This window comes from Enhydra lutris, unplaced genomic scaffold, assembly GCF_002288905.1.
Source record: "Enhydra lutris kenyoni isolate GAN:26980312 unplaced genomic scaffold, ASM228890v2 scaffoldscaffold21, whole genome shotgun sequence".
NCBI classification, from domain to species: domain Eukaryota; kingdom Metazoa; phylum Chordata; class Mammalia; order Carnivora; family Mustelidae; genus Enhydra; species Enhydra lutris.
The window spans coordinates 72,734,820-72,761,033 of record NW_019154105.1 but is presented as its reverse complement, the minus strand read 5'-3'; the positions used below and the strand labels follow the sequence as shown (position 1 = coordinate 72,761,033).

Genomic DNA, 26,214 nt, shown 5'->3' with positions numbered 1-26,214 from the left:
CACTGGTTAACACATCATCCAAGACCTTGCCTACTTATTTGTTTTCTTCTTTTTTTTTTAATGAAACAGGTCTTCATTACTGTTTAATTATCCTTATTTATCTTCTTAAAGGCCAGTTTTAAAAAGCAGTTCAGAAGCTCAGCCATTTTGCCATCAATAGCTCAGTCATTTGAGCATAATCATTAAGCTTATCTCCCTATTCATTTAATGTGAGGCCTCCTTTATCTCTGGTATGCCTTCCTTTCTCTTTTTTATTATGTTTGTATTATTACCCTCTGTACCACTGATCACCATAAATACTTCTTGGTTGTAACTCTGGAACCTCTTTGATGATTCATGTTCTCTTGAGAGAGTCCTCCAGACAGACTTCATTAATTCTCAGGTTTCTCCTTTTCTTTTTTCTTTCCTATTTTTGTACAGTCGGGACTGTCACTTGGATATTGCTTCTGGTTTTTCCAATAATGTCTGGGCTTTGTGGCGAAACCACGGACTCGAGTGAGGCACCTGCTCGATTTTACAAGGTGACAAGTGTTGCAGAACGACAGGACCCAGCTAACTTGTCAGAGACTGCTCAGGCACACCTGCTCCTGCCCCTGTGGGACAGATGCCACCTTCTCAGGAAAACCCAACCCTACTCAGCACAGTACAGGACGAAGGCTATTTAGCCAAGGGAAAGGGGAGATGATCTCGATCTGTGAGCTTCCCACCTCAAACTAGCACACGTGGTCACTTCTAGCAATGGTTCATCTCTTTGATACTGCAATTAGGACAACTACTTACTTCTCTCACTTTTCAGTTATGCCTCAAAGACCACAAACTAAGAGAAACACTAACTTGTCTTTTGTTTCTGGGTAATATCCATGCTTATCTTTGGAAGGTATATGGATACATTCACTCTTTCTCTTTTTATCCCTTTTTTATTTGTGTGGTTTCTGAAGTTGTGGTTGTTAATTGTTAGGCTAGATTCATAACCAACTAGTTTCTGCCCTTTACCATAGCACAGAAATGCATTTTTAAGAAGATTTTATTTATTTGAGAGAGAGAGAGAGAGAGAGAGAGAATGCACAAGCAAGCTGGGGGGTAGAGGGGTGGGCAGAGGGGAAGGGAGAAACAGACTCCCCCCTGAGCAAGGAAACCAACTCAGGGCTCCATCCCAGGACCCTGGGATCATGACCTGAGACAAAGGCAGACACTTAACTGACTGAGTAACCCAGATGCCCCCAGAAGTAAATTTTTTAAAATAGCAAAAATTTTAAGAAAAAGATTCATTTTAAAGAGTCAAACTAAAAAGCAGCCACAATCTAGAGGAAAAAAAGGGGCTTATTACTATATTACTAAGTGCAATACAATTTGCAAATATTACATCTATCATTTCAATTATGTGCTTCTTTTAAAAAGCCTGAAATAAGATACCCATAATTATTACATAAATGCCATTTTTTCCTATCGGCTTAGCAAATGTTTGCATTTTTCTTTCAAATCTGAAACAAGATGTCAATTTATTATGTTCCTTAAAATTCATACTAAATAAACCAATCTAAGTTTTTTGATCCCAAACCTGTATTGTTTTAAGTAAACTCTACCCCCAATGACTCAGACCCTAAGATCAAGAGTCCCATGCTCTACCAACTGAGCCAGCCAAGGGCCCCTCCAAATCTGTATTCTTCACTAAGGTTATGGTGGATAGTTTGAAGATAGCTGGATTTGACAAAATAATTTGATTTTTCCCCTTTCTGTCTGAGTTAGAGCTACTCACGTATTCATACTTTTTCATTCAGGAGTGGATATAGCATTTCTCTGAGTGGGAAGAAATGAATCCAGGGAAGTATAGAGCTTTTTTTCCCCACCACATCCTTCCCTTTGCCCACCTGGTGTCTGTGTCCATATAGCCCCAGTTTATTTCCTGTACAATTCTTTTCTTCTCCTTCAGTTCTGGCACACATCCTTTCCAAGGTTCATTCCATCCCTCCCCTTCCATTTTTAGGATAATTGCCTTCTTCATCTTTAAAGACCACACAAACCCCAGAACAGTAACTTTGGGGCAGCTTCGCTGGAGGATTAAATTATTTTAAAATTACAACCATGTATTGATAAACTACCCCATGCAAGGTACTGGAAGACAAACACCAGCTCTGGCAGCCTGCCTTAAACTGTCCGAACGCACTTCAGGGGAAAGACTGTCTCTTTGGGGTGAAGATAAAGGCCACAGGAAGACAAATCAGGTTTTACTAACTGGTGAAACAAAACCAAAGGACGGGCTTGAACAGCCTCTTCCACCGCACACCCTCCTCTTGCCATCCACACCTTCCCTAGCCTCCTTTTTCTCCTCATGCTGTTTTCTGTTTTTACCTTTTCCATCGTTTTGGCTTCTGCATTTCCTAAAAACCATAGGTCGCCTCCGGCATTTCATCTCCCCTGCCCTGAAAACAGTCCAGCCTGGCCCCTGGGGCGGGGGAGGGGGTTGCGGAGGCACAAATGCCTGGTTCCGGCCGCTGCCAGCCAAGTGCTTCCGGGGGAGGGAGTTTTGAGGTTACCCTCTGCCACTGGGCAAGCCTCCTCCCAAGAGGTCTCCAGACATCCTCACCTAAACACAGGGATGGTGAAAATCAACATCATTATTACCTCTCCAGGCACTGTGGCATTAGGAAGAGATTGAGGCTCCCACCTTAGATAATGAGAAACTCAGAAATGACATAAGTTGGTAATGCAGCATCTCATATAATACCATTCGAAGAACTCTGGTTCTAGTTACCTCATGACAGCAGCAATGGCAGAGATTAACCTCCAACCAAACATAGCTGCAGAGTCTAGAGTTACTGTGCCTCTGCACCCCAACATCCTCGTCTTCGATGCTGTCACTCGTTGGGACCACTCTGGCTACTCTCACTATTTTAGAAAATTCTATAAATGGGACATTGAAAACACATTGGAACACAAGTAGATTAATAACAAAACTTCTCCATTATTCTTCCCATGCTTAATCATTCTATGATTTAAATATTTATTCCTCAAATATAGCAGTGTGTGTGTCCATATGAAATCATTAGAACACTGGACCTTCAGCTCTCCTCTGAGGGTCAAACCTGAGATTTTGTGTATATAATATTATTATAGAAAGAATAAATATTTAAAAATGAACTTTTTTTTTTTTTTTTTGCTTATATACTACCACAGAGAACAAAAAGTTTCACACTGGTTCAAACTCTGAGGAAGTTTGTGCCTTTATGTGAGGGGACTATAAAATTATTAGAGGATAGACAACAAACCCTATGAGCCTGTCACAATTCTGCCACTGAAATTGCGTTATATTAAATTTTGATTCAAATAAGTAATCCATCAGCAAAGGCTTCGCAATATTGGTTCTACAAAGATTTCCAATGAATGACATTGTTCAGGAGGAATTTAACTTAAATTTTATAATAATCCTGTAGCAGTGGCATAGAAACTTCTATCCATAAATTTGAAACTTTCATAGGGTTAGTCATCGTGGTATTTTGGAAATGACAAGATTAGTTTAGTCAGAAACTTCCTTCTACCATCTTTACTTGCCAAGGTGCCATCTGAAAAGTTTCTTCTTTCACAAAGATGTTCTTTCTCTTCCAGGGGAGTGTGATCTTTCCGCCCTCTGAGCTCAAACTCTGAGCTCAAATTCTCACACAGCACTATTTCCAGCCTTGCTTAATTCCTCACTCCCAAGCCCTACTGGAAGCGATGGTACCAGCAACTGTAACTTTGCAGCCTCTGACCCGGCTGACTGGCCAAGCGCCTTCCATAGCAAGCACTAAATAAATAAAAATTGTCCGAAGAAAAACTGTGACTTTAGATCTTAACTGCAGCTCAGCCTCAGATCTGCCTCAGCCTTTAATGCAACGGGTCTCATTGTCCTCCCTACCAAACAGTAGTCCCATAGCTCTAGTTGTATCCACATGAATTTAGATCAACAGTTCTAGAATCATAGAACTGGAAAGGGTTCTAGATATAATTTAGCCCCACCCAATCGTTTTAAAGAGGCTAAGTGGGCTTTCGTTAGACTTGATGCTGAAATTCAGGCAACACTGGAAGTGGCTACTCCAGTCTATTTTTGCAGAATGACCAGGTCTCGGAATCTGTTGAACCTCTAGCATTGAATGAAGAGGGATTTTAATCTAAATGACAATCTCCAACTTGAAACTACCCTGTTTTCAAGGAGCTGAAATTGTTAATTAGTTAAACACTTAAACCAGATATTTAATACCATCTCACTTTTCCATTCAGCTCTTCGCCAAGCTGAAGCAGGCTCAAAGTTCTCTATCAAAACTGTTAGTTGTCTGAAAATAATTTCTATTGCATGCTACACAAACAGAAGAATCCTAGATGCACACACACATTGCTGGTACAAATGAGTCAACTGGTACAACCTTTCTGAAGGGCATCTGGCAATACGTTAGAAAAGATCTTTAACACGGGAACCCTCGTCAACATGTTAATGTCACTTCTAAAGATTTATTCTAAGGGAAAATTACTAGAGATCTAGGAATATGATCAATTTTTATTCTTCTTTCTTTGCACCTTTGGATACATTCCAAGATTTGTTAAAATGAATTTATGTCATTTCTGCCATTGGGGAAAAAAACCTCTCATTGCCTATAAAGAATGAGGGAATTGGGGTGCCTGGGTAGCTCCGTCAACTAGGTAAGCAACTGCCTTTGGCTCAGGTCAAGATCCTGGGGTCCTTGGGGGAGTCTGCTTCTCCCTCCCCCACACCCCTTACTAGTGCTCTCTCTCTCTCTCTCTAATACATAAATAAATAAATAAATAAATAAATAAATAAATAAATAAATAAAATCTTTAAAAAAAAAAAAAAGAATGAGGGAATGGAACTGCCTGTTTACCCTCCAAAATCCCTTTAGCTCTCATACACTGGTTGACTTTTTTCTTTTTTTTAGGTTAAAGATTATAGAAAGGGAGACATTGTGTTTTCTGGAAAAGGCCACCAACTTGTCACAGTAAACAGGTGTTCAGAGCACTAGTTGGTGTGTGAATTTTCAAAAAACTAAAGAAGAATAAGGATCTAGCTGACCCTCTTCTTCCCATATGGATTTCACATAATCAATAGACCTAAAAATACTTACTGAACGCCTCCTATGACAGCATGCACTGAGAGATATGCCGAAACAAACCTCAAGAGCGTTTTCTTGGCCTTCATAACTATCAATGTCTTACAGCAACGGCATAAGCCCAAGAAAAGACCATGAATAAGAGGCAGTCATTAATTTCTAAATGCAAAATACAGGAATTTGAAAAGGGAAGGAGCTCATCCAGAACTAGATGAGAAGAAAGGCTTTTCAGAGAAAGAAGCATTCACACCTTGAAAAAGAGAGGGAGCGTAAAGAAGTAGAGTATAGGAAAGGGCCTAGCCAAGGAGGCATAGGGGAATAAATAAAGGTATCCAAGGCCTCATGCTCACGAGATGTTTCAAATGTTTCACGTACAGGATAAAGCTAAAAGGCACAGCGGCTGTAGACTTTGTTTTGTTGTTTTCCAAACTTTGCATTCTGAGTTTTGAGGAGACTGTCAAAAGGATTGCTGCCAAACGGATAGATAAGTAAATGAATGAACGAATAAAAGCAAAACTTGGAAGACAGCATGAACAAAAGACTTTACTGGTTTTGAGTGGTAGAATCCTGAGAAACAAGGGTCAGAAGGAAAGGCTGACCAGCCCGGCCTGAAAGGCACCTCGAGTTCTCTCCTAACCTATGACCACCGTCCCTGAGTCTCCACGGGGTGTCTATTCCGTGTCAGGTACCGGATGAAGCAGCTCAGCAGTGGCTAAGAGCACTGAGGCTAGAATCAGAGCATCTGGATTCACACCAGCTCTCCCGCTTCCCAACTCCGTGATCTTGAACAAGTCACCTAACACATCTCTCCAGATCTGAGTTTCCCTGGGTGTAAAATGGGTACAACAACAGTCCCCGTCACACAGGGCTGTCAGAAGGATTACATAATGTAGGTGTAAGAACTATGTAACTGTTCCAATGTTGGCAAGGCGCTGAATGTAAAACGAAAGGATGTCTGCCTTATTAAGCAATGGTTTGAGAATTTAATTTTTTTTCAATTCTTCCTTTATATTAAAAAATAATCTCTACACCCAACAGGGGGCTCAAACTCATCACCCAGAGATTAAGAGTCGCATGCCCTACCAACTGAGCCAGCCAGGTGCCCCCTCAATTCTTATTTAAAGATCTCTGTAGGATAAGTTAAATGATTCACCTATCCTTGAAAATACAAAACTTCAACATAAACAAATTGTTTTTTTCAGGACTAAGCACCTTGCAGCAGCTCTCCTAGCCATCATTATGTACAGCTCTTCTCACAGCGTTGACCAATAATAATAACAATAGTAGCTTCACACAGCACCTGCGTATTTACAACAGGCTTCTATACCTTTCACCAGGATCCTGTGAGTTATCCCTGCCAGGTGCAGTCATAGTGGCAAGACAAGGAACCCACAATTCTGGTGACCTTGGCCAGGGCTCCAGCTGCCTACCAAGTGGCCTCGTGGAAGAGACAAGCTGAATACAGACTGATCTCCAGTCTCAAGCTGGAGGTTAATTCCTTACGAGTGAACATCTGATGTGTGATAATTTAGTTGTTTGACTTGGACAGAAATGGAGTAGATTACCAAAAACTTTAAACCCTTAATAGTTTGTGGTAGCTTTCCTGTTCAATGTTCCCATATCTATAAATTCAGCTGTTCAGTAAATGAACAAACTTGTGTTTTGTTTTGGATTTGAAGGGGAGGGCTAATAAAGAAGGCAATTCTAGTATTTGATTGTAGTTGACTCCTTAATTGTCTGATTCCAATAAATTCCAGTTCATGATACATAACCAAATCAAATAATGCATTGGTAGGGCTCATCCATGGGTAGAGGGAGGCAGAGGAATGTTTGCAAACCCCGCTGGGAAGCAATTACCATTCATGGGTCAAGAACACATTTAGTTGTCCAACTATACGAATCAAAGATCCTCAACGATATGAATCAAACCCTCAAAGATGTAATGTCCATGTTCCAAATGAGTGAAATGGATAGTCCTTTTCAGATCTGATGTTTGAACCCAGGACCCAGATTTTCCCTTGTTTCATCCACTGGTATAATTACTGGAATCATCACTTAATAAAATATAGCTTTCAAGAGACAAAAGCATGTCTTTACCTCTAGGGAATACATGGAAGTCTTTCTATTAAAATGCTAATAGAACAATAAAGTTTACCACCAAATTGCCCCATCTAAGGTTGAGGGGTAGAGCTTTAGTTTAATTCCTTTCAGAACACACTGTGTACCTTTTTGTTAGTTTTATCCCGCTCTATTTCTTAGTATGGAGTTCACAGTAGCACAGAACTCAAACCAGAAACAAAGCACTTCTACAAAAAGGAATGGATTGCATAGGAAAGTAAGGATCAGGACATGTTCCTTTTCTAAATGGCTTGTCACAGTACTATAGCCTTATCCAATTGATAGTATTTCTGCTGTTAACTGAGCTTAATACCCTGCCAGTCAAGGTTTTCATTAAATAACAAATGCGTGTGTTTTTCTAATGCAGTCGAGGCCCATTCTAACACAGTGCTAACATGTGCTAATATGTGGCAAGGGGACAATATGCCAATTGCGCACGTCACGGCCCGCTTTTGCCTGCTTTCCTGGATCCACTTGCAGCAGGTAGACACGGCGGTCGAGGAGAAAGATGTAGAGAGAGACCTCAGTCACCCAACATGCAGGAACATAAGTATTTACCTGCTACGTCTTCCTTGTCAGGGAAAAATGACACAGAGGATGAAAGCACTACAATGATTTCAGACCTGCCCTTCCTGAAACCAGCCATGCCACTGCTGTGCCACACAATGACCCTTTCAAGTCGGATGCTGAGCTAGATCGGCACCTTGGCCTCGACCCCTTTGATGGCTTGGTGCAGACTGCACAGTGCACCACCAACTCCGAGGGCAGCACCAGCAGGGTCTCCTTGAGCAGAAGAAACAGAGATGATGAGAAGGAGCAGCGTCCCCTGTCCCACCTCAGACGCCACCAGTGTGCTCCAGCCCTCCCCTGCTCCCTCCAAGTCAGACGGCCCTTCTTCCCACCTGTCTCGATCTCACAGTCATGCGAGAATCATTCGCTTAAAAGTTGTTAGTTGACTAAGATCAGCATGCTTTCTTTCACTGTGTTCCTCGCAGATGGTGCCCTAGGGTGATCTCCAGACTCGAGTTCTTGCGATGTATTTTAGGACACACCTGGAAGTGGGCAAGGAGAAATGGGGAGGGGTGCAAAGTTCCATATGCAAGACGGATGAGCTCTAGAGATCACCTGTACAACATCGGGCCTATTTAGTTAATTAAGTATCATACACTTATATAAATTTGCCAAGAGTTTAGATCTTACGTTAAGGGCTCTTTCACAAAATGAAGAAAGAATATTTCTAGAGATTTTACTTATTTATTTATTTGACAGAGAGAGAGAGAGAGCATAAACAGGGGAGGGGCAGAGAATCTCAAACAGACCCTGTGCTGAATGTGGAGCCCTATGCAGAGCTCCATCTGACAACCCTGAGATCATGACCTGAGCCGAAACCAAGAGTCGGATGCTCGACCAACTGAGCCAACTAGGAGCCCCCACGCCCAGAAAAAAAAATATTTTACAAATCTTCTTTCAAAATAAAACAAAGGGTGGAAGGAAACTTTGGGAGGTGACAGGTAAGTTTATGGTCTTCATTGTGGTGACGGCCTCATGGGTGTATCCTTGCCTCTAAACGCATGCAGTTGTATACATTAAATATATATATATAGCTTTTACTATGTCAACCATACCTCAAAGAAGTGGTTTCAAAAAAGAAAAAAAAAAAAAAAAAAGCAAAGGGGGAGCCTGGGTGGCTCAGTCGGTTAAGCATCTGACTCTTGGTTTCAGCTCAGGTTACAATCTTGGGGTCCTAGGATCAAGCCCCATGTCCGACACTGCTCAGTGGGGAGTCTGCTTGAGATTCTCTGCCTCTCCTTCTTCTTCTGCCCCTCCCCTTGCTCATGTGCTCTCTCTCACCCTTGCTCTCTCTCTTTCAAATAAATAAATAAATCTTTAAAAAAAAAGCAAAGATAACACCCGGAAGATGGCATTGCTCAGGACCATGACATAGTGCATACTGTGATTACAGCCATTCCCCTGGACTGATCCTCAACCATGTTTCCACCATGAACTGAGACGTCCTTCAAGCACAGTAATATATATCATACTGATACTGCCACTAGTTCCTTGTCACACACGAGGATCCCAAGCACAGGCTAAGATCACAGAGGCCAGCAGTGGGGACAACTGAAGTAGAAGGTCTGTATTATTTCACTGGCATCTCTTGGTCTGCTGCTGATTGTGTGACACAATTCAGTGGATTACTAGGAAACTGAAGTACTAGTGAAGCCCTGATTAGTCTTTCCCAGAAAATCTCCAAAATCAGGGCTGTTTACAGTGAAGCACTATGAATGACTTTTGACCATATGCTTTAAAAAAAAAAAAAAAAGAAAGAAAGAAAAGCAACTAGCAGTGATTAGAAGTTCCTTGACTGAGGTTTTCAGGTGAATCTTTGACACATTATTATCTTTCTGCTCTAAAACTGGAGTTTGCACTTTAAACAGAGATTTCAATAAATTAATGCATTAGCTAAGAAGAAATGGAGTCAATTTAAATGACTAAGCAAGTGACCTGAATATTATTTCCTCTAAACAGCCTAAGCAACATAAAAAGAAGATGAATACAAAAAAGCATCTGAGTAATGCCCCAGGTCTATAGGACTGCACCAAAGCAGAGCATGTCTCAGGGCGACATGACTCACAGGAGGCATGCGGCTTTGGTTCTGAGCAAGCGCACGCACAGTTCACCCAGCACAAAGCTAACCAGTGTTAGTTACACAGCTAACCAGTTAGCCAGGCTCCCCATGTTTGAAACATAACCGAGCACACATCTGCCTTTCAGTACGACACGGCCCACTGAGCTTAGGGGTGACCTAAGATACATGTATTCCAAGGCGTATCAAACTGTACTTTTCAGAAAATCATTTCGTTTAACCAACTCTCAGCAGGCACCCCGACTAGACATAATCTATGAGGGCCTTTTGTCTCGGGCTGCACCGCTCTGCTGTATGGGGTTCTCTTTGCAGTGATAATTGGTTTGGCTGTCCATTCCACCCATCAGGTGATAGAAAACTATCAATCAGGCTAAATGCAATGTGAGAGAAGTCTCTTCAGCCAATTAGTCAGTAATGAGAACATTAGCCACGATATCTTCTGCAGAGGGCACCTTAGCCATTCCACCAGAGTCTGAAAAGATGACACTCTCTGTGTGATTAATAAAGATCACAGGAGGCTTCAGAAATTCTCCACGGGTGAAGAAGAGGATCAGAAAGAAATGTGCTTGGAAACGCGAAATGTTTTTAATACCACCAAGTACACCCTGCAAAAGTACTCCGGGAATACAGAACCAAGCAGTGCTTTAGCTGGAAGGGATCTTGAAGATAATCTGATCCAACTCCCTCATTTTACACATAAGGCAGGAAACAAACTGACTTGCCCAAGGTCACACAGCTGGCTGGTGAAGGTGCAGCTCTCATTGCTCTAAATAAAAATTATAGGGCTGTGGAAAACAAACAAAAGGCAACACATCAATATGGAGAGACTCCTACGTGGTGTGTAATATTTTTGTATGGCTTTTATCTCCACTGAAAGTAAGGAGCTTGCGTTTTACTTCCTGGCTTCCTAGGGCTCAGTACAATGGCTGTATAGGGTATCTGGAGGAAGGACCACATTTGTATTCAAGGCAGTAATATCTCAGCCCAGACTGTATGTATCCATAATGCTGGCTCCACCGCTTACTAGATGTGTGGCCTTGCGCAAGCACTACGTTCGTTGTGCCTCAGTTTCCCCATCCGTAAAATGGGAGTAATAACACATCTGCCTTGCAGGCTTGTTATGAGGATTGAAAGAATTTGTCAGTCTACGTGAAACACACAGAACAGACAGTGCAAGCTCAGCTGTTATTAGGCAGCTGCCCGTGGGCTGGCAATGGCAATGACGGGGCTTCTTCTCTGTGTAGAGGAACAAGGCTAAGGTAAATGACGGCAAAGGAAACAAAGCCTTCTATGACCTTCATTAGGATATGACTCAAAGAAGAGTAAATTCTAAAGGGAGAGCCAAGGTGAGGCTCATGTGGTTGAGACAGTCTTTTGTCAATGGATCGTTCAGGGTTTGGGTGATGACGTCATAACACCCCACCTGCCTGCTGGACTGCTGGGCATGTTCAAGAAGCAATCTGTGTGCCCACTCACTCCCGCAGCCCACCTGCCACAGGGCCACCTTCCAGGTGACTGCACAGAGTGATCTGGACTCTCGGACACATGAGTGGTCTCAGAGCTCAACACGCTCAGGTCAGAAACGTCACCATTCTCTAAGTCGTGGGGCCCTGGCCACGGGGGTGACTTTACCTCTTACAGAGGCTTCCCTCATTGCTCCGCCCACTGGCCTCACCGCACTTTCGGGGCAGCCCTCACACCGCACACGTCCACGTGTCACTGCCTGTTACATCCACGGTGCCGCTCCCCTACTCGTTCCACATCCGTCCTTCCGACTCCCCAGGAGCGCCGCCTGAATGCAAGTTCAGGCAGGTATGACAGAAGAGCCGGCTCAGAGGATCATCCCAGTGTACGCCAACCAAACAATAAGCCGCCCAGATACAAAGGGCTAATGCACTACTATAAAATGGCTGAGGTTTTTTTTTTTAACCTTTTAAGGACAAATATACTATACTATCATCATCACCCCCAAACCCCTCTCTTCCCATCAAAAAAAGGAAAAAAGAGCAAAGGCTAAGTCCTCTGCCACTGCTGGGGCAGAGGGACAAACAACACACATATACAAACACCCCAGAAGCTACACGAGTGAATGAGGAAATGGACTACATGAAGACACAGGTGGACAGACTAGTAAGACTAGAATGTACTCGGGAACTGAGGGTGTTGGGTAGAAAATGCCCAGGAGAAAGGGAAGAACGCTGCCTGGGTTCTGGCACTTTTCCTTTATGTAGTATGTACACCTGGTCTTAGAAAAAGGGGACAGGGAGAGGGAGAGGCACAGGGCTGGGAAGAGGGAGGGGTGGGGGGCTGACTTTGTAAGATCTTTGAAGGTAGGAATGGTTTTTCATTTTCATTTGTATCCCATCTTAGTGTTAAGGGCATCTCTCATCATCTGAATGAGTGAACTGGCACTGGGTAGGAGATGAAGAAAACACAGAAGTAGATCATGAACTTTGGAGATACACCTCAACGCCCACCTCAACTCCTGAGAGCCCAGTCCTCACCTTGTGTGGTTTTCAACCACCGTATGGAATGCACGCATGGAATTCATCTCTAGGTATGGGGTGAAGTGTGTCCCACCTGAACATCCATATTTGATCCTACACTCTCCCCCCCTCCATACAAAGTTAATACAGTTGGTATCCACCAATCCGTCCATGCCTCCTTCCTCTAATCCTTCTGTGCCACATTACATCTAATGTTTTGTTCAACAGAAATTAGAAACTTCAAAGCACACCCCTTCAAGAAATCAACAACACACAGGGTAAAGTGCTTAACAAAAGGACATCATAATTTTGTGAAAAATGCAAATGCTAAATTACATACAGAGTAATTGCCATATTTATGTCTTTCATACTGACCTCATCTTGCCAGAGTATGGGAATCAGTGTCAGGAATGAATCCTTCACTGATTTAAATAGTATTCAAATATATATATTATGCATAATAATAGTCTTCTTCCACTATTACATAAACATAAAATATTACTCTCCTATTCTGGAGACATTATGACAATCTGAGCTAATACATTTAATTCAACTCCAGTCCCTGAGAGAACAGAACTACAATTACTATTTAGCAAGTGTATGATCCATTCCACTTGTCTCTGAAATGCATTCTATGAAATCTTCATGGAAAAAACCATGGAATCACTGTGCTGTGTGACACATTGTGAATAAGTATTAAACTTTCATATTTCTGACATTTAAAATAAGACATTATTTTCTTTAGGCAGGAGTTACGTCCAACAATATACAAGCATTTCTATACAAATGCATACCGAGGTACCCTAATTTTAGAGGGACAAATTACACTACTTTGGGAGTGAGTCTTGATGGTGGTTATCCGCGTGCCACTGGGTGATGGGACAGGCTGGCTCAGGACGATGGAGCAGGGCAAAAGCAGACTGATGACCAAGGACCCAAGAAGAAAGAGAATACAAGAGCTGGAAGAGAAGAGATGAGATGACAGGGCAGGAGATCAACTATGCAAAAGTTAGGAAATGGAATTAACCATCAGAGGAGTGATCTCACCTCTAACCCTCTAGCACTGTTTAAGATGGGGGGGTATCTTTTTTCTTTCTTTCTTTCTTTTTTTTTTTTTTTTTAAAGATTCAGACAGTGATAAATACAAAGAAAAACCACTCTTCTAGGATTTAACAACAACATTGCAATTCCATCATCCAGAGAGCTTGACTGCTTTGCTGGAGATCTCTAACTAGAGGAAACCTCGGGGAGGCTCCGTGGGTAGCCATCTCTCTTTCATTAAATAAATGAGTAAGGCAGCTGAACTTTACTAAGGTCTTACTAAGTGTAAGGTGCTGTTCAGAGCTCATATTAACACATGTAACCCTCACAAAGCTCGTGGGCGATAGGAAATACTATTGCCCATCCTTTACCAGTGAGAAGTAAGGAGTGTGCCCAAATCAGCCAGACAATGGCAGAGCTGGGATTCAACCCCAGCCGTCTGACTCCGGACCCAGCACTGTTAACCAGATCATTACTGAGTGAGTTAATGAAGGAATGAATGCCAAAGCTATGCTGGCTGTTTCTAGCTTGTGGCTTTAAAGGTCACTGGCAATGCTGGTGGGTAGCACCAAGGATTGCCTTCTGAACAAACCACGGCTCAACATCCCAATGCCTCCCCCTACTGCACCCCCACCCTGATCCAGCACCTCCCTTTGAAAAGAGGCGAAATCACAAGTGATGTTCATGTCTCGCTGTCTGACCCAGTCTCCCAGGGACCACGAGACAAGGTAGTGTTGCAGGCAAGGGGTGACTGCAGAGCTTCCTGTGGGCCCCACGGGGCTTCCTGCTGGAGGACAGAGATCTGTCCTGTTGCCCTGGCAGCCTTCCAAGCTGGGCACAAACCTTACATCAAGTTCGAAGTTTCAGTTAGTGGCAGGGTCTCCACTTCCTGTTCCTAGCTGTTGAGTAACACTCTTGAACTTCACATCCCTGAGGTGTTTCAGGAACAGGGAGAGACCCAAATCTGATAAAACAGGTCTACCTAATGGGGACAAAGAGACAAACTATTCAAATTCAGGACTGTTCCAAGAAGCACAATGGCACTAACCAGATGACAATTTGCACACGAAACGCATATTTTATGAACGTATTTCCCCTTCCCCTCTGCTTCTCACGCCTCTTCTCTAGTTCTCAAGTCTCCATTTATGGATGCAGAAAAGCAGACATTTAGGTCAAATCTGCACTCATTTACCTAAGGCTCTATTAACCTCTCAGATCCCAGATAGAATTCTTTTCCTCACCCAGTTTCCACTGGTTCCCTGTATTTGAGAAATGTGCTGTTTCAAAAGCCTTGATTTTTGGTTTATAAGAATGCTGAGGAACAGGCCCCAGGAAAGCAATTCTGTAACATTTTCCAAATAGTCATCTGGGGTATTCGTGACCTTACAAAAATTTCTGGTGGTTTCTGACATCCAGCTTCCTCCCTTCCTCGAACTCTTATCTCCCTACATCCTGCCACATATTTTGAGGCAAGTATCTTGGGCTAGTGAAGAATTTAAAAAGGAGAAAAGTGAAAATGTCCAACACCTGCAATAAATTTTTAATTTTAAAATTGCAGAGCTTGTATGTAACATGTATTATACAAGTATGCACTGTGTTTTATTCAGATCAACTGGCCCACCTAGATTTAGCTCTCGGGAAAATTCTAACAAAGACAACACTCTCAATCAGTTTAAAATAGTCTATTGTGACAGGAAAGTACCTTGCAAATCTGTGAAGACTCATACATAGAACCGATTTCCCCTCTAGGGAAAAATCAGTGAATATAAATTCATTAAGGTAGTTAATTCCTCCACGTAAATAGCTCCTTATATCACTTACTACTTTGAAAAATCAGCAGCCTTTTTTAACAAACAGACTGTAGAACCTACAGTGAAAAGTGCTGAGTTCTAATTACGCTCCTTGGAAAAAGGGAGTAATAATGCATGTTCCTTTTCCATGGGGATGTTTTAAGAATAAATAAGACAAATGGGTAAAAAATACTCTCAGTTCTTCTGGGTAAGGAGCTACCTAATCCCAAGATAGTTCTGTAAGCAGGAAGAAAATAGACTGGTGTGTTCTCTGCAGTTTCGATGAGGGCTATGGGCCCAAAATGTTTTAAAAGCAGCAAACTGTTAACACTGGAGATAGTGTCAAAATACATTTCCCTCTGGTTAAGAAAAGGAAAGAGGGAGGGCTAAAAGGGTGGAGTGGAGAGGAATTGTCATCAAAGCATTGTTAATATGAACTGAATTATATTACAATGGCGATACTTCAACACAGGGAGCGAAAATTGTTCTGTATTATTGTGGATTGACAATATGACAATCGTTCATTGAAAGTGGATGACAGCTGTAGCATTATAGTTTAGTGCACAACACAAGATGAATGAGTGTTACAAGTTCTTCCAGAATGGGCCCCTATTTCACCAGAGTCTGCATCATCCCAAAATACATACATGCCAGTTTTTCACTAATCTCAGCAAATTAAGCATCTCTTTACAAGCCAGTGTGCCAAAAAAACCCAAAACCAAAACCAAAAACAGCGTGCCACCAGCAGCCTGAAGGTGCCAGTGTCATGTCCCTGCTTAGTGGATTTGTAGCAGCTGTGAAATGTCAAGTCAAAATGCCATGAGAGATCTATACAGCACCGTGGCAGAAGAAAGGGCAAGACGTGGTCAAATGCCTTTGCCTGGACAAGTGTAAACTGACGTCAAACTGTCTCCCGGTCCACGGGGACACTGTTTCTGAACCTCTCTCTTGGCACCTGCCTCATTCCACCATGTGCAAGAGTCATCTTACTCCAGACTACTCATCCTAGAAGAAGTCACACCATGTGTATTACCTGAAACTAACACACAAGGGCCACAGATATTTATCTATCTCCTCATGTGCAACAAAAGTTAACCGTGCTTAGTTAGGAAAAGAAAAAGCAAGAAAAAAAGCACAAAACCACTCACAAAATTACCACAAAGAAATAAGCTCTGTTCATACTCATGTATTATTTTTCTTTCCAGTTACAGTGCAGTGTTTAAAAGCAGACTCTGCTCTTAGTTATGTTCTACTGCTTGCTTTTTTCAAACTTTGCCACCAATCTATCATGGACACTTTTTTCATCTCCTTAAATATTCTTCTGAAATAGAATCTCAATGGCTACCAATGCTCTATTTTCTACTCATACCATAACTAACCTAGCTAATCCCCTATTGTTGGACATTAGGGTTGTTCCCAGCTCTTCACTAGGAAAACAATGCAGCTATTTTGTGATTCTTGGTACACTCTCTAATTTCTTAGAATAAACTCATAAAACCTTGTGCTAATCATCCATGATTCTGACTGAGGAGACACTCAAAGTGAACCAGGGGCAGTCGTTGGATATGTGCCTAGAGCATAATTTACCCATCAGAAGAGTCTCTGAAGTACTGCTAAGAACAGTTGAAGAGGCATAAACAATGGGCACGGTCTCCTTTTTCTACTTAGAGACGACAGAATTGCTTATCCCTCCACTGCTGTGGCCAAGTCTTCTCGAGCTAAGCAAAGCAATCCATCTTGGTGGGTACGGGAAACGAATACTGTATACAAAGGAAGAGGAGTCGTGTGAAGATTCTCCATGCTTCCCAGCTCAATATTAAATGTAAACTTCCTCTGAAAAACTTTGAGTGTTCAACAGTAAGACGTGGGAGTTATTTTACGCTGTTCTCCAAATATTTCTAGCTCCCCATCTTCCAGGCACACCGCGGCAGGGCACTTCTGGGCCCTTAAGTGGTTAGATGAGATCACGTGACCAGTTCTGACGACTAAATTGTGAGCCGATCACCAGGTACCTTAACTGAGCTGGAACATTAACTTGCTGGTATTAGACACACACCCCCCTCCCCCCGGAGCTCTTTCCTTTGGCACAACCAGTGGGTGTGAGATGATGGCTAGTTTGGTCAGAAGGAGTCCCTGAGTGAAGTGATAAAAGGGGTCCCTCCTCTCCCCTCAGCTCAGCTCACAATAAACATGAGCAAGAATGAAACTTTCCTTGTTTAAAACCACTAAGATCTGGGGGTTGTTTGTTACTGTACCATCACCTAGCTTCTGCTGATAGATAAATACAACAGTATTTACCTAAGCTTCACGATCTCATTGAAAATATTCACATAAAATTCCATTCTTCTCTATACAGTTTGAAAACCAAGCGAGTTATAAACACAATTTTGAAGGTTTCCTGGGCTTCCTGATGGGGCAATTCAATAGGTATTTTTCAGGGCTTATTGGGTGCCAGGCACTTACATTAGAAACTTTGAGAAACATGAAGATGAGGAAGACACAGCTCTGACCCTGAGTTGCTTAAAATAAAGTAGGGAGGGGCGCCTGGGTGGCTCAGTGGGTTAAAGCCTCTGCCTTGGGCTCAGGTCATGATCCCAGAGTCCTGGGATCAAGCCCCGCATCGGGCTCTCTGCTCAGTGCGGAGCCAGCTTCCCCTTCTCTCTCTGCCTGCCTCTCTGCCTACTTGTGATTTCTGCCTGTCAAATAAATAAATAAAATCTTAAAAAAAAAAAAAATAAAGTAGGGAAGGTGCATAATATCTATAGGGGAGGAATTTAAGGGTAGCAGTCGAGTTGTAAATGGCACTTGGGAGACGGTCCTGAAGCTGGATTTGCACAGCAAATGCAGTCTGTATTTAATTATGGACTTACTTAAAATGGTTTGGCCAGGGAGGCCGCCGGAGAACCGGGAGAGGGGCTATCTCCTCGGAGCCACTGTGTGAGCTCCCAAGGACGCAGCGAGCAGAGTTCAGAGCAGAATATGAAGAGTTCCAAAAGAGAGGAGACAAGAGAGAGGTCAGGCTGCTTCAGAGAACCAGAGGAGGCCATCTGAGTGGGAACAGAGAAAAGTTTCACTGAGGAAACAGATGGGCCTTTCTCCGGGGAGAGTTGGAAGGGAAGAGAAGTAAATCTGAAGGTGGGCCCCATTTAAGCTGAGGCACAGAGGGGAGAAAACAGAGCACTGATCAGATCACCAGGGTAGGGAGGCCATCATTAAATGTCAAGAAAGAATGTGAAACAAGCGTAAAAGTGGGGGAAAGTTCTGAAGACCTTCCAGGGGTCTGTGCTTGGATGGCTCAGCGAGGAAATTCAGGACGGTGGAGGTGGGCATGAAACAGGGGTCTGAAGGAAGAGAATCGCCACCCAGAAGAGAAGCAGGCAGACCTTCCCGGTGTGTAATTCGGTAGCTGAAGCTTCGCACCCATATTTGAATAATGTAGTTGGTACAACCGAGGGGGCTACATCCCAGGCACGGAGGCCTCAAGCCGGCCCTGGCTCACACGGCATTTCAGCTCAAAACTCTTAGTGCAGGGCCAAACACTAACTAGGTGAGCGGTGAAGGGATTATAGCTAAGGAAGCTTTAGTTTGACATGAACACCCCCCCCCAAAATGGGCACAACAGACGATGAAGGCTTCTCTCAGGGCTGAGCATTCGGTTACTGTACATAGTTGATTTAACCTGGAAGACACTAAAAGCAAATGAAATGAGGCCTGGAGATCATTTATGAATTTCACCTTTAAATGGTGTAAGTGAGACCTGGTGGCATTGTTCATCTTTTACTTCATGATAATCAGAAAATGATAGGCTCTTAACATCAAAAGAAAAGCATCCCAGTTACTCGGCATTTGGTAAGGTTTTCCACTGGTAATTTCCCTTTTGGTTAATCCCTTCCCGTATGCTTCCCTTTATGAAAACATTTTAGTTTGGGTTCAAAAGAAAAAATGATGAAAATTAGTATAAAGTTTGGAAAAAAGCAGATGGAGTAGGAGAATAATGATCACTTTTCTGTGTGATACAGAGTAAATGGACTGGATTTCTGGCCATGTAGTAGGATAGTATTTCAAGTACGAAAGGAAAATTTCTTTAAGGAAATGGACAGTTTAACCATGAATGTGGTCCTTTTGATATCCCACTGAAACGCGAGAAGTCCAGGAATAGAGAACAGGAAACCACAACACCCTTGACTAAGAAATAAACGCAGGTTATTTTTTCAAAAGGCACAGGGGTGACCAAACAATAAGACCATCCCCAAAAGTCAGGAGAAATGTATTGGGAACTTACTGGGCATAGAACTGAAGAGAGTCTGCTTGTAAGTGGACTTCACGTAGTTACAAAAACAGTGGATGCTTTCCCTACCTTTATCACCAAAGATAGCAAACATCTTCCATGGAAAACTTAACTGGAATCTGTTTTGTTCTAAGGTCAGATCTACAAAGCCATAATTACCCAGGTAACTTGGGTCTGATGGTGCCCAAAATATCTAGGTAATTATAGGAGAAAGGTCATTTCCTCTGTATAATCTCAACTATACCACTGGCTGTCTCCACTGGCAGTTATCCAGTTAAGAACAGCCTTTCATTTCACTTTGTGTTTGCACAGACCTTGCCAAAGACTGTGACATCCTTAATAGGGGATTTTTTTTTTTAATTGCCTTTATAAATATTCCTGCTCTCTTGCTCCATTCCCTAGGATGATCTGATGACTTCTTCCAAAGGATGATACATAAAATCCTCTTTTGCTAATTTTTACATTCAAGGAAATGCATTCTGGAATGGGAGAATTTCATGAGATAGAAACAGGAGAGGTGAAGAGGAAGAATGTGGTGGGGAGCGGGGTACCAAGATCGGCAAAACTGTGGGGATTAAAAAATTCATAGCTATGTCAAGAGAGGAAGAGAGAGAGGGAAAAAGAGAGAGAGAGAGGGAGAAGCGATGCTGATATGCAGGTTGACAAACGTCTTATTCAGAGTTTGAGCTTTGACAACACAGGTAGTTTGGGGGCAGAAAGAAGCACATCTGCTGGTCTGTGATTGCTCAAGAGAAGCGACCATTCCTTTTCTTCACAAAGAAAAAATGGCATTTATCTCAAGTACAGCAAGGCATATTAGGATTCACCTCCCCCATTCTCTTTCTTCCCTCTTCCTCCTACCGTCTCCCTCACCACCTCCCCTTCCTGTTGGAAAAGAAAAGGTGGGAGGGGAGAGGGAGGGGGAGGAGGACCCACCGGCCACAGACAACACTGTGGGAGTCTCTTTCTTCAGCTTTTACCAGCCTATGGGGGTCAGGATGCTATTGGTTCAGCTTTATGTGTGATATGGTGCCTCTCACTTAGCAACAGCGAGCAGGAGAGACAGGAAGCAACGCCACCTGGCTCAGTGAGTGTGCGGATGGTTTAAAACGAGCCACTCACTCAGAGGGAGACAGAAGGGGAGAGAGAGAGAGAAAGAGAGCAGTCGGAGCTTAACATATTGTACCATTAAGAGCAAGGCTTAATCAGGGTGTTAACAATAACCAACAGGCAGGCGACTGGGGAAGGGGGGGGGGTAAAGACTGGACAGGAATGATTTTTAATGAATTTATCTATGTATAAATTATAGAGATAATAATGCCTTCCTCGTGTGTGTGTGTGTGTGTGTGTGTGTGTGTGTGTGTGTTCAGGACAAACTACTCTGTGTTGCATGGGTGATGGATGGGAAAAGAGATGGGCTCCCCGGGCAAAAAAAAGAGGTGAGATGAATCTAAAACTCCACAGCGAGTTTACTGGGTTTTATTTGGTTTTCACACCAGGGTGCGACTAGAAAAGAAAAAGTCAAATTGGGTGCACTTGAAAAAGCAATTGGCTATGTAATCAGAAGATTTTTTTTTTTTAATTAGTCAACACAGTAGCTGTTTCTAAATCCTAAATTCCATTTTAGCGTTTGAAAATGAACTTTCTGGAGTGGCAAGTGGCAAAAGAGAAGTACATCTCTGCTACAGAGAGGTTGTTTTTTGGGTTTTTTGTTGTTGTTGTTGTTGTTTGGGTTTTTTTCCCTTTGCTTCCTTTGTGGTAAAAGGGAAATTTCTGAGAAGGCTGCTGATAGAAGTTCTGAAAGCTCACACTGCCTGAATGTAACAGGGCTCAGGGCCAACAACAACAAGGAAATGTATTCTTCTATTCCATATTCTTTCACTCCTCTTAATAGAATTTTCCTTTCTCCTCTGCCCTAGGTCTCCCACCAGTCTTTAGGAGGATTATCTCACCTGTTTATCCACTCCAACCCAACCCTCCCCATAGCACTCAACAGCCTACACTGAGACTCTAGATGGGAAAGAATCTTTCTTCCCTTTTCAGAGAAACTGGAGCCTTTAAGTTGGACTGGGCCCTTTCATTGGCTCAAATGGGGACCTAGAGACAAAGACAAACACCCTGGAGGGCACAGATGGACCTCTATCAGCCCCAATAAACCAGACCCAATTAACCCCTTCAGCTCTGAGCCTGAAAAGCCACTGACTGCAGTGACACCTACTGCCCGGGGCACAGCTGTACAACCTGGTGCACCTATCAGGTTCTCAAAAGCAGCCATTTGCTCCCGTGATTTTGGGCTCCACTGAACATCGTTCTCACTCCCCTGGGCTCACACTTGAATGAGGAAACTTTCAACCCCTCAGGCCTTGTCTGGCCTCAGAACCTGTAATTCGGGCCTTCCTACGGGGCCAGGGTCTTCGCCCCAGGAGACCCAACACACTCCCAAGTACAAAGAGATTCCCTCTGGTACTGACTCTACACAAGAGGGAGGGAAAACATGGCTTGGTAGGAGCCCACACCTCCTTCAGAATCACTATTAAGGTGAAGTCACCTTATTAACAATCCTCTTCGACACCTGCCTAAATGATCCTGGGAACAGTGAAACTTTGACCAAAACCAAACTGAATTTCCTGCTACAGAGAAAAGCACTAGAGGTATTTAGAAACTCCACTTTCACAGCTTCTACAATAGCATGTTAATGAAACCAAATTTCTCTTATTCTATGTATTGTATTGAGTGAAATTCTGTCCCATGGTAGGGTGGGGGGAATCACTTTAATTGTGAAAGTCAGTTACACTTTTCTGAAAGCATAGCAAAAACGCCTAATTATTAATGACAAAAATATCTGCAAGACTATGTAATTCTTTCTAGTAAGGACAACAAACAATGTCACTAACAGAATCTGTGAATTCCCCCAAAACGAACAAAACAGGTTTAAAACCACATTAAAGTTGACAGGAGCAGGAAGTCAACATGATCATAGAAGTACAGCTTGAATTGTTTTTGGCAAAGACTATCTAATGAGTCTTGACCAAGATAGGTACACATTAGGCACAACGCTAGCAACACTGAAAATACAAATATCACTTTTCTTTGAGGATGCTCGGAGTACTTTGCAAATATTTTGCTTTTTGCTCCCAAACAGTCTACTTGGAATAGCTGAATGTTACATGGTGATATTCTCATTTCCTAACAGGGAAACAGAGGTCGTTTGCGGTTTACCCAGCGTCACAGAGCAAGCCAGTGGAGGTACTCAAATAAGAACCAGGCTTCCCAGCGCCTGGGTGGCTCAGTTGTTCAGCATCTGTCTTCAGCTCAGGTCATGATCCCAGAGTCCTGGGATGGAGCCCCACATCAGGCTCCCTGCTCAATGGGAAGACTGCTTCTCCCTCTCTCACTCTCCCCCCCACCCCCGCTGCTTGTGTTCCCTCTTTCACTGTATCTCTCTCTGTCAAATAAATAATCTTAAAGGAAAAAAAGAACCAGGCTTCCTGATTTAAAGCCCATGGCTTAACCACTGGTCCACTGGTCTAGACAATTCTGTCTGAATCACAGTGAGGTCTCCTTCCTACCTCTCATGGATGTGCCTCATCCTTGTATGGTAATTTATGCTGTCTCATAATTGTGGTTATCACTCCATTTACTTTCTTCTTAAAATTTTGTGATCCCATTTACAGGGCACTCTCACGAAACGGGCTAAGGGGGAAAAATCAGTTATGTGGGAGGCTTGAGTAAACCTATGGAAAACACAGACACATTTCAAACTTAAGTCAAATTCAAAGGGAAGTTGACCCACCTATCACTACCTAACTGTCCAGCACCGTCACACTAAAATGAGTATTACGGGAGAGGATTCTCAGAAAAGTAGCTGCAGGGGCTTACCACGGAGACACAGTCCACAAGGTGGAGCTACTATGGGGTATCCAGCCCGGTGGTCTAATTAACAGACAACAGTGAAACTTTCACTCTTTTGCACAGAATGTCACACCAGCAGAACACACCTGAACACAACCCACACTATGCACGCAGGGTGAAGGTCTGTGACGACGCCATGAATCACACCGCCTCACGTGTAGAACCTGGTCAATAGGATAAGGGGGGGTAGAAATGGCATCCCCAACGTCTCTCAGAAATCCCACATATTTCTATATAATAAGAGGCTCCTTCCCTCCAAATATCTTTAACCTACAACTCTTTTCCCCTAAGAGGGAAGGTCAATGGTGCTAAATTTGTCTCCATGATTCATTTCTTTTGCAGACACTGTTTAAACCTAAAGCCCAAACATCCAGCATTAACCTAATGGACATTAGGTATTAACTGATAACAAACAGGCCAACAGAACTCTCCTTGTTCAAAATGTGAAAGTTGTCCTTTATTAAATCAATCACGCCAGATGCAAATGCATGGTGAGGGGCTAGGCATTCTCCAGATGGTAAGATGAACTAGTGGCACCAAGGACCGGTGCTCCTGGTGAGAGATAGATAGACCCCTTTGGATTTCAAAGTTCAACACCTACCTTTCCAGACTTGCCCTTCCCAACATTCTTCATGTCTCCCCCAGCACCGACCTGGAAATGGGAGGCATCTTTGACTCCTTTCTACCTCCTACTCAGTAACTCAAGATGCCCCTTGGACTATTCCTTTGGACTGTCTCACATCCGGCTGCTGTTTTCATCTGAATTCAGGGAATCCAGGCTGGGAGCACATCACCTTATGCTTCTTCATTGCGGGGATTACACTCCCTGAGCCTTGGTTTTCCCCCTCTGGGCCATCTGGCTTTGAGACACTGGTTATCCTTACAACCAACAGCGGCCCTTATTGATTTAACGGTTTCGGATCTGAACAGCTTTGTCATAACATGGCTCATACAATCCTACTTCTATAAATGAAACAGAATGCCACAAACATGTATATGTGTGTGTATCTATTAAAATTTTTTGAATGGGGGCTCCGGGTAGCTCCGTCAGTGAGGCCTCCAACTCTTGGTTTCAGCTCAGGTCACGAGTTCAGGGTCGTGATATCGAGTCTGGCATCTTTCGGCTCCACGCTCATAGGGAGTCTGCTTGAGATTCTTTCCCTCTCCCTCTGCCCTTCCACCCACTCATGCTCTTTTTCTCTCTCTCTCAAATAAATAAATAAATATTTTTAAAAATTTGTTTTAAATGAATATACCAGGACTAGAAAATATTTTCTGTATTTGTTTTAAATGAATATACCAGGACTAGAAAATCTTTTCTGTAAAGGTCCATTTAGTAACTCTTAGGTTTCGGGGGCCAAAAGGCGAAATTGAGGTTCTTTAAGAGATACTTACATAAAGAGAAAACAAATTTCCACATGCATGTGGGCTATACAGAAACAGGTGGTGGGCCCATTTGGCTCATGAGCCATACATAGTTTAGCAGTTCCTAGAATATACAACAAGTGGTTAAAGCCATGGTTAGGTTTAGGAAATGGGGTAGGGAATGAAAAGATAAAATAATTCTTCCCATTTTTTAAAACATTGCTGTATGTTTGTATTTTTATTAAAGGCAGGTAGTATTTTCATGATTTGAAAAACAGTCATGGAAGACATAACTGGTTGATAGATTAATTAAAATAAAGACTTCCTCAGAGCTTTCAAGTTCCTCCATATCCTTTTATTTGACGTAATATTACATACCATCATCTGTGTCTATCAGGACGGTAGTCTCTTCATAATTTGCCTAAAATCCTACGCCCCTCTCCTGTTTTCATATCTTTACCGCTTGGCAAAGCCCTCCTCCTATTTCAAGGCTTATTTCCCATTTCTAACTTCCTCCTTTAATACTGCCATACCTATGACTTTAGTCCTCTGATCATCACTTGTCCGTTAATTCAGTGTATATTTATCCTGTCTCATTATTAGTCTGTGAGCTCCCTACAGGCAGGGACCACCCCAGAGCCTGCAGCATTCTCATAGCCCAAACAGTGAGAAATCTACCCTTAGGTGTCCCACCAAGCATTTGACAGCATTCTGGTCACCCTATGCTAAAATACAACTGAAGAATATTTAATATATATTCTGGGATCAACAGATGAGAGTTAGAAAGATAGAAATGTTATCTTGATGTAATGAAAATATTATTTTTTAACCTTTAGAACTAACTGTCCACCAATGAAATAAGCTGCCTCTTAAAATAACAAATTTCCTGACACTAAAAAGTATTCAAAACACAAGTGTGACCATCTGTTGGGGATTCTGTGGAAGGAATTCCTGCATTATTTACACCAGACCACATAGCCTCTAAAGCCCCTTCTCACCCAAGAATTTGTTATTCTTGTTGACACGACTGCCCTACCCTAAAAATCTCATTTATTTGTTAAAATTAGATGGTCTAGAGTAACAAGGGTGACGAGTGCACAACTCAGGTCATCAAAAATTCTGCTTCTTTGCCATTTGTGCCGTTCTAGGGATATACTGAGATGGTATTGACTGGCTTGTTTTAAGCAGGCTCATTATATTTGATGAACCACCAATTCTAATTTGAAAAAAAGATCCCAGAGCAGAGAGAATTTTTTTTGCTCCTTATTCAGAAAGCCTCTTGGGGACAGTTTTCTTATTGTCCTTATTTATTTGTTTGTTTACTCTGCTTTAAGAAGTTATTGGGTTGCTCTTATCAATCAGCCATCCAAACGAAAACATGTAAAACATACCACACCTATATTTGGCTTGTCCTGAATCTAGCTTTCTAGATCCTTTAGAATTCCGGGGAAAACCACAGATTCAAAAGGAG

At 42.6% G+C, this 26,214-nt stretch overlaps 1 protein-coding gene across 1 annotated transcript in view; it reads right to left on the bottom strand.

Moving 5' to 3' along the window:
- LOC111149077 (mastermind like transcriptional coactivator 3) overlaps positions 1-26,214 on the bottom strand; it is a 398,580-nt gene that overhangs the window by 281,357 nt on the left and 91,009 nt on the right. The window lies entirely within an intron of this gene.